Raw genomic sequence first — 8,950 nt, forward strand, 5'->3', positions numbered from 1 at the left:
AAATTTTAAAAAAAAAAAAAAAAAAAAAAAGAGGAGGGAAGGGAGATGGCTCATCAGTTAAGCTCTCCTAAAGGACCCAGGCTTGGTTTCCAGCACCTACACAGTAGCGAACACCTGTACTTTTAGTTCCAGAGAAGCCAATGCCCTCTTCTGGATTTCCCCCAGGTACTGAATGCATATGGTACAAAGACAGATATGCATACACTGTGAAATAAGGTAAAACTGGTGAAGAAAAAGATTAAAATGTACAAAATTTCACCTCGGAGCTAGAAAGATGGCCAGGAATTCAAGATGTATGCCAGGAACGTAGGCAAAACAACTGTACACATAAAATGAAAATAAATAAAACTTGGGGTAAAAAAGTGAAGAACTGACAAGACAGCTGAACTGATAAGGTATTGCCTATATAAAAGCATGGTGGTCTGATTTCAGCCCCCAGACCCCACTAAGGGAGAAGGAGAGAGAACCAACTCTACAAAGTGTCCTCTGGTCAGTAAACACATCTCCCAGCTCCTAGAGCATGTACATGCACACTAATGATGATGATAATAATAATATTAAAAGATAAGGTGCCATTCCTTGAGATTAACCCTGTTACATGATGCTAGTAGCATTTCATGAGGAAACATTTATCCACTTTAAAAGTCCTATAACCAAGAGAAAGGATAGGGACCATCAGCTCATTAAATATTAATCAGAATCCACTATGCCATGCTATTACACAAAGTCCTGGAGACACTCTACAATATAGGCACTCTATTCTCCAAGAGTCTGCACTCTAAAGAGAGAACAGATATATAAACAAAGAATAATGATCATATTTGAGCAATAACAATCACAGGACAATAAAGTAGAAAACTGGCAATTTCTATATTTCACTATAAGATATTGTAATTCATTGAATAATACAAGTCTTAAATTTCATCTTTTTATTATTCTGTGTTTATGTGTGAGGCGGTAAACCAGTAGATGTCAAAGTACAACTTTTTGGACTCAACTTCTTTCACTGTGAGACTTAGAAATTAATCTCAGATCATCATCAGGCCTGCACTTTTACCCACTACTCCATCTTGCCTGTCCTGATTAACTAATACATTCTGTTGCTGTTTGTTGTTGAAATAAAGTCTCACTGTGTGGACGCTGCTGACCTAGAGTTTGCTATATAGACCACCTGGATTTGAATTTACAGAGATCCCCTACTCCAATATGCTGAGATTAAAGATATGTGCCACCATTTTATATATTCTTAAGAATTAATGTTTTTAAAGTAAAGGAAAAAAAGTAAATAAAAATCTCAGCACTTATGAGGTAGAGGCTAACAGATCTCTGTGAGTGCAAAGCTACTCTGATCGAACTATAAGTTTCAGGCCAGCCAAGACTACACTGTGAGACTGATTCTCAAAACAACGAAGAAATCATGACAAAGTAAAAGAAAAAAAAATGATGAAAAGGTAGTCAATGAAATTCAGGAAGAGCGACCTGCTCCCTCTTCCTAGTGGCGGTCATCACTGAAATTACCAATTTCCTGGTATCACAAGCATGTCTAAAGAGTAGCCTCAATAACCAACTACACTAGATTCTGGCTCGGAATTATCAGAGAACTGTCTCCTCTCAGGTCTCTTTCTGTTTCTCGCTCTCCTCCCCTCCCCGCTATCCCTGGTCCTGACTGACTGCCAACTAGCCAAGTCTACAGGACTCTTTTTAGGCTCCATTTTCATTAATGTCTCCTCAACATTTCCTACTTCAAATTCCAACCTCTTGAAGGATTTGTAACACTACCTTCTTCCAAATTAATCAGCCCTTTGTTCTCCCTTGATTTTTGTTTTTGAAACAGGATCTTGGGGTTGGACAGATGGCTTGGTGGCTAAGAGCACTGGCTGCTCATCCAGGACTTCATTCTCAATACCCACATGGTGGTTCACAACCATCTATCTATAACTCCAGGCCCAGAAAATCTGTCTGATGCCCTCAGAAGCCTCTGCAGGTGCCAAACACGCACATGATGTGTCAAAATACACACAAAATGCCTATACATAAAATATAATAAACACTTGGAACAGCATCTCGCTCTGTAGCCCAAACTACTTGCAAACTCATAGTGATCCTCCTGCCTCAGCTTGGTTTTTGTTGTTGTTGTTGTTGTTGTTTTTGTTTTTTGTTTTTTGTTTTTTATTTTGGTTTTTTGAGACAGGGTTTCTCTGCTGTATAGCCCTGGCTGTCCTGAACTCAGGTTGGCCTCGAACTCAGAAATCCACCTGCCTCTGCCTCCCAAGTGCTGGGATTAAAGGCATGTGCCACCACTGCCCAGCTCTGCCTCAACCTTTTAATTGCTGCTGGAATTACAGGAATGAGCCTATTTAAACCACATCTGCTAATCTACTCATATAAAGTTGGCATTCTAGCTATGTGTGGTGGTACATGCCATCAATTCTAAAACTGAGAAGACAGAGGCAGGCTAATCTCTGTGAGTTCAATGCTTGCCTGGTCTAAACAGCAAGTTTTAGGCAAGCCTGGGCTACATAGTGAGACTCTGTCTCAAAAAGCAAAACAAAAAAGGTTAGCATTCTCCAGGCCTCCAGGAACAACAATGCTCCAATTTTCCCTAGGCCATTTCATCTTTAGTTGATGATTCTCAATTCTCACTTCAGGCTATACTTCTCTAGTACACCGTCCTCCCCAGAATCTGCCAGATGTTTCTTAGTGGTTGGCTCACAGATATTAAACAAAAATGCTCAAAGCTACATCAAACCTGCCTTCTCATCCAACAATGGTCCCTTGCTGTACTCCTATCAATGAATGACAGAGCTACTAACTCAGCCACCCTAACAGTCCTCTCTTCATACCTAATATCTTTGTCCTCAACTCCTGAGGTAGAAATGTGGCTGACAAGTACAATATGGTGATAGAGGTGGGTAGAGAGCATTGTCAATTGATGGAGTAGGAACAAAAGTTCCACTACTTTCAAGCTGTGTGATCTGAGCCACTTATCTGATATCTCTCTCCAGCCACATCCACTGTGAGCTTAAGGCTAGCCTAGAGCCACATTGTAAAATTCTACCTCCAATATACATATAAAACTAGTCAATTTCCATCATCAAAATGTCAAGGGCTTGGCAGCAGTGTAGCAGTGTTTGCTTAACTGGTGAGCTGTGCTTATCACCTGGCTTCATTATGCTAGGTACATTTGTTGCAGTTTAGAACTGTGTTAAACAGTACATTGGATAGTCAACTCATTTAAAAAGAGAGTAATACCTCTAAAAACTAAGCTAAATATTTTGAAAATAATTTTCCCTCTAGAAACTATACTTTTGGGGACTAGAGAGATAGCTCAACAGTTAAGAGTACTTGCTATTCTTCCAGAGGACCCAAGTTCAAAATCCAACAGCCATCTGTATGTCCATCTACAGTAGATCTGATAGCACTGGCATCCTCTGCCACCTGCACTCACATGCATAAACCCACAAGAAGGTATACACACATACACATAATAATAACTTTTTAAATTCTACTTTGGGATTGTATACTATAGGTAAAGCTAAATATAAAATACTGGAAAGAACATTATAAAAATCAAAAGTACTATATAAAACATGTATAAAACAGTCAAAGTTTTAGGTATTTATTTCCTTTAAATACCAAAAATAGAATCTTTAAGTCATACACTAAAATTATGCTTTGCAAAAAAGTACAGAAAGCAAAAAGAATTAAAAACTACAATTAGCACAACGAAAAAAGCTATGGATATAACACAGTGCAAAGTGTGCATCTGCTATCACTCTCTACCACACATACACACACACACACACACACACACACACACACACACAAAGGGCACAGGCATATGCAGGTAAAATGTCCATACACATAAAATACAATTTATAACAATAAAAGCTGGGCAGTAGTAGAGCACACGTTTAATCCTAGCACTTGGATGACAGAAAGAGGTGGCTCTCTGAGTTTGAGACCAGCCTGATCTACTGAATTAGTTCCAGGACAGACAAGGCTACAGAGAGAATCCCTGTCTCGGAAAACCATAGATGGATGGATGGATAATAAAATACAAATATGTAAAACATGAATATAGGGAAACAGATACTTGAATTAGCCAGTATTCCCAGAGAAGAATTTAAACATTATACTTACCTAGTTTGGTTCTAGCTTTTATATCTGAACAAAATACCTAAGGAGCTGGAGAGGTGGCTCGGTAGTTAAAAGTACATGTTGGTCTTGCAGAAGACATAAGTTCTATTCACAACACCCACTATCTGTAACTCTAGTTTCAGGGCACTGAACTACTACTTCTGACTTCTAATGATAGAAGGCATGCATGTGGTGCATATACATGCAAGCAAAATACCCGCACACATAAAAAAAAATAATTTTTTAAATTTTCTTTAAACAATACTTAACTGAAGAAATATAACCAAATTTAATCCCTTTGGCAATTTTAATAATACAGCATCTACCCAGCACCTGGGAAGTAGAAAAAAGACTGATAGCTCAAGGCAACTCTCAGTTACACAGGAAGTTTAAGTCTAACCTGGGCAATATGACACTTTGCCTCAAAACAATCAAATAAATAAAAGCATTGTAGGCTAGGAAGATAGCTCAGTGGGTAAGAATCCTTGTTCTAAAATAATAAAAACCTAAGGACTGTAGTTCACATTCTGAGCACCCACCTAAAGAGCGAGGCATGAGTATGCATGCCATTCACACAAAGATTTTTGAGTCTGGCTCAAATAGTAGCTTCCAGCTCAATGAGAGATCCTGTCTCAAGGCAATTCAGCAAATAGCAATAGATGGCACTTGGTATTTTGCTCTGGCTTCACCATGAAGACACACAAAAGAGCATACTGCACAGACATGTGAACACCATACATACACCCACACTAATCATAAAAATAAAGTGTCCAAAGTATCCACAAGGAGTGGCATGTCTTTATATATGATAAAGTTGTCCTAATTCCAAAGCTGAGGGCTTTCATCCTATCAAACTTCTGAAACTATAGTTTAGGGGTAGAGTGTTTGCCTAGTATACGCAAACCCAGGGTTTGATCTTGTTACTCACTGAAGAAAAAGAATTCTCTAAAAACATTTGTGGTGGTTTGAATGAGAATGGCCTCCATAAGCTGTAATATTTTGAGTTCAGGGCCAGCCTGGTCTACAAAGTGAGTTCCAGGACAGCCAGGGCTGCACAGAGAAACCCTGTCTCGAAAAAACAAAAAACAAAAAACAAAAAACAAAAAAAAAAGCTGTAATATTTTAATGTTTGGTTTAAACTATTTGGCAAGGACAGTTAATCTTGACCCTAATGCTATGACACACTAGTACAGTGCCTCATGTTATGGCGATTCCCCCAAGCAGAAAATTATTTTTGTTGCTACTTTATAACTGTAATATAATTTAAATATCTGATATTTAACCCCTGTGAAAGGGTTGTTTGACACCCCCCCCAAAGGAGTCATGACCCACAGGTGAGAAACATTGGCTTGGGAGGCATGGTTTTGTTGTAAACCAGGTGTGTCACTGGAGTTAGGCTTTGAGGTTTCAAAACCCCACAACATTCTGTTAGCCCTCTCTGCCTAATGCTTGTGGGTCAGATGAAGGTTCTGAGCTACTACCATGTCTGCCTGCCTGCTGCAGTGCTCCTCACCATGATGGTCATGGACTCTAACCTTCTGGAGCCATGAGCCCAATTAAATGCTTTCTTTTATAAACTGCCTTGATCAGAGCTGAAAAGATAGTTAAGGACACTAGCTGTTCTTTTAGAGGTTCTAAATTCAATTCCCAGCAACCACATTGTGGCTCACAAACATCTATAGCATAAGCTGATGCCATTTTCTGACATATAGATAGATGTACAGATATACTCAAACAAACAAAAACAAACTCCTTGGTCATAGAGTTTTTGTCATGGCAATAGAAAAGTAAGACATTTCCAAGCAAAATAAAATAAAACTGCAGTATCAGAGAAGTAAATTGAGTCAATTTTCGGTTCTGAAAACCAGTCTTACTCGACATGGTGAGACCCAGTCTCAACAGAAACAAAAACTAATGCCCACTAACATTCCCTGAGATTTCCTTCTTCCTTCTCTTCCATCACCAGAAAACAAAAACAGTCCTTACTATACAGTTGTCATAGTAAAAAATATATTTTAAAAACCTCATGTATTTCTTTTCTGTTTGTGGGCAGAGAATTAAGATACAGGTAATAACCTACCAGGGGACTCTCCAATGATAGACAGTGTTACATGACTGAACTAAAGTTAATTATTAATGTAACCCCTTAAACTGTTCATTTATGAGCACTGTGTTACAGATGAGACATTTTTTCCTAACATCTCTATGTTTAAATGTCTGAACTGATATACTGAAACCATATCCACTGTATTTATCTATTCTCAAAGTTGATTTGGGCACACACCTATAATGCCAGCATTTGGAGGCTGAGGGACGATTATCACAGATTCAAGAACATACTGGAACATAGCATGAGATCCTGTCTCAAAACAAACAACAAAAATTGCCTTTATTTATGAAATTCATCAGTTTAATAAAGTAAAAATACTTTAAATTTTCAGATATTTCAGATTTGTTTCCCCATCAACTAATGTTCTATCACTGTTGTAAAAGCCTCTCAATGGCAAGAGTTTAAGTTTTTGTTTCATTTTTTAAAAGTCTACTTAAATGAAATTGGAGAGCTGGCTCAGCTATTAAGATCACTTCTTGCTCTTTCAGAGGACCTGAGTTGAGTTCCCAGCTCCCACACCAGGCAGTGTACAACCACTATAATGCCAGCTCCAAGAACACCTAAATATCAGGATTCATTCATATTCTCTCTCTCTCTCTCTCTCTCTCTCTCTCTCTCTCTCTCTCTCTCTCTCTGTCACACACACACACCTTTCAAAATTAAATAATTTTTAAGTATTTTTAAAAGTCTATCTAAATGCGACAGAACATTTGCAAGCATCCCAGTAGACTACCTGGCTCAATTTTATAACCCAATATTTACTTAATAACTTGAGAAATTAAATTCTCATTAAGATTTGGCCAGAATTCCTATGTGTGTTTTTTGATAACATGCTATAATTCTAGGCAAGACTGTATATAGCCATGCAGTTACTCACTTCTGTAGAAAACCCCTATAGTGTTGGAGTGTGTTTAACTTTTTCAGTAGAGAGAAATTTCATTAACCTTTGGGCACAGTTAAAAACAAAAAGACTAAAGTTCCTGTCTTTTATGCATTTAAAAGTTTATTTATATCTCACATATCTGGCCACTACATAACCAGGACTACATGAGACCCTTTCTCAAAAAGTTTCAGTTAAATAATCACATTTATTGGCCAAAATACATGGTTCCTTTGAGGAGTGTGAGGTTCCGAGATTTAAATAAGTATCTAATGAAGGGGGAAAAAGCTTGTTATCACAATCTGGGAGACCAGGGTGAAAACACGAGCATAAATTACTCTAACTAATGTGATGCTGAATGAAGGTGGCCCGGTCGGCCCCCGTTTCACACTGCGCAGAAAAGCAGAAGCACATAAGTCACCTAAGCCACACTGGCACCAGGGCTCCAATGAGGTGCTGACTAGCAGACAGCAGCTTTCCGGGTAGGGTCCTGGGACCTTAGGCGCCTGCCACTTAAAGCTGGCGGTCAGTTACGCCTGTAACAGGAGACAAAAAACTGTGTGGACACGTCTCCCCTACTCCGGGTCTGGAAATCCAGTAGTCGACCCTCCGGACCACCAACTGCGACTCGCCCGGCCGCTCGCCACCGCACCCCCGGCTCTATATTGTATGGGGACAAAATGACTAGATGGTGCAGTCCCTGCGCCACCCTTCTGGAAGAAATGGGGCACGTTGTTTTCTATCTACACTGCGAACGCAACGCTGGGACGAAGGCGCTACGGCGGCCCCAGGACTGTGGTGAGCACCACCGACGCCCTTTTCCTGTCAGACTGAGAAGCCCGAGCGGCCGCCCGGCTCTCTGACCGCAGGCTTTCTCGCCGGTACCAAGACGAAGCACGGAAGAGGGCGAGCGCAGGCGGCCGGCTGCGTGCCCGGGGAGCTCTCGGTGGCGAGCCGCGAGCGGGCGGGCGGCGGTGAGGGCAGGCCGGGCGGCAAGGCGCGTCCCGAGCAGCCGCCGCCCGCCGCGGGCTGTGATGCGAGGCAGGCGCGCCACTTACCCGCCGCGAAGGGTTTACGTAGCGGACCTCGTCACTGATTACGGACGGGAGGAGGTGGGGACGCAGAGCCCGACGGCCGCCGCCCAGGCAACCCGGCGGATGCGGACCCACGTCGCTCCCACGTCAGCTCTGATGCGGTTGTCGCGGCCTCTCCGCCGACGCGAACAGAAAGCCGCGCAAGCAGCGGACCGAACTGCGACCTCGAGCCCCACCCTCCCCTCCCCCACGCCGACCGCCTCTCTAAGGGAACCGGGCCGGAGGAGAAAAAAGTTGCAGGCTCGAACTCTGCCCCCTGCTGGCAGTCAGCGGGATTGCAGAGGTGACAATCCAACAATTAAATAGAACGGGGGGTCGGGGCGGAGCCTTGGGGGCGGGGCGTATTGGAGGACGACGCCTTGTTGAGGCGGATGACTAGGAGGAGCTAAGGGGTGCGACAGGAAACCGGAAGCTACATCCTCCGCGCGTGCGCTCGAAGTGTCCGTACTCTGCAACTACAACGATGCTATGCAATGCGTCCTCATTTTTTTTCTTACTTTTAGGATGACTCCTGACTCTGACCTCAAGCCCAGAGTGTGGGGGTTCGGTCTCTGCCGGAGGCGCATGCTAGGCGCTAAAGCCTGCCGAGTTCCCCGGCTTCAAGAGTGGTTCTGGAAACCGTCGCTAGGTCTGGAGTGTACTTTGTCGCGGTCCCTCTTCCTAGCCTGCCTCAGGAGAACTTGTTCGCCCCAACGTCCAAACATGTAGCTACAAGCCCTAGGCAGA

The 8,950-nt window shown here is 42.1% G+C and overlaps 1 protein-coding gene across 15 annotated transcripts in view; it reads right to left on the reverse strand.

The window, feature by feature from the left end:
- The window catches only part of Crem (cAMP responsive element modulator), a 74,033-nt gene extending 65,605 nt beyond the window's left edge, over positions 1 to 8,428 (reverse strand). For 3 of the 15 annotated variants that reach the window (XM_021215170.2, XM_021215163.2, XM_021215154.2), the window contains exon 1: positions 8,189 to 8,356. The gene's annotated coding sequence lies outside the window, so the exon portion shown is untranslated. Of the gene's footprint in view, positions 1 to 6,424; positions 6,500 to 7,551; positions 8,054 to 8,188 lie in introns of those variants that run through there. The other 12 variants (XM_021215157.2, XM_021215162.2, XM_021215155.2 and 9 more) reach the window with 6 other exon arrangements.
- Positions 8,429 to 8,950: the final 522 nt, after the last annotated feature.

The sequence above is a fragment of the Mus pahari genome, chromosome 15 (assembly GCF_900095145.1).
Source record: "Mus pahari chromosome 15, PAHARI_EIJ_v1.1, whole genome shotgun sequence".
In the NCBI taxonomy this organism is placed as follows: domain Eukaryota; kingdom Metazoa; phylum Chordata; class Mammalia; order Rodentia; family Muridae; genus Mus; species Mus pahari.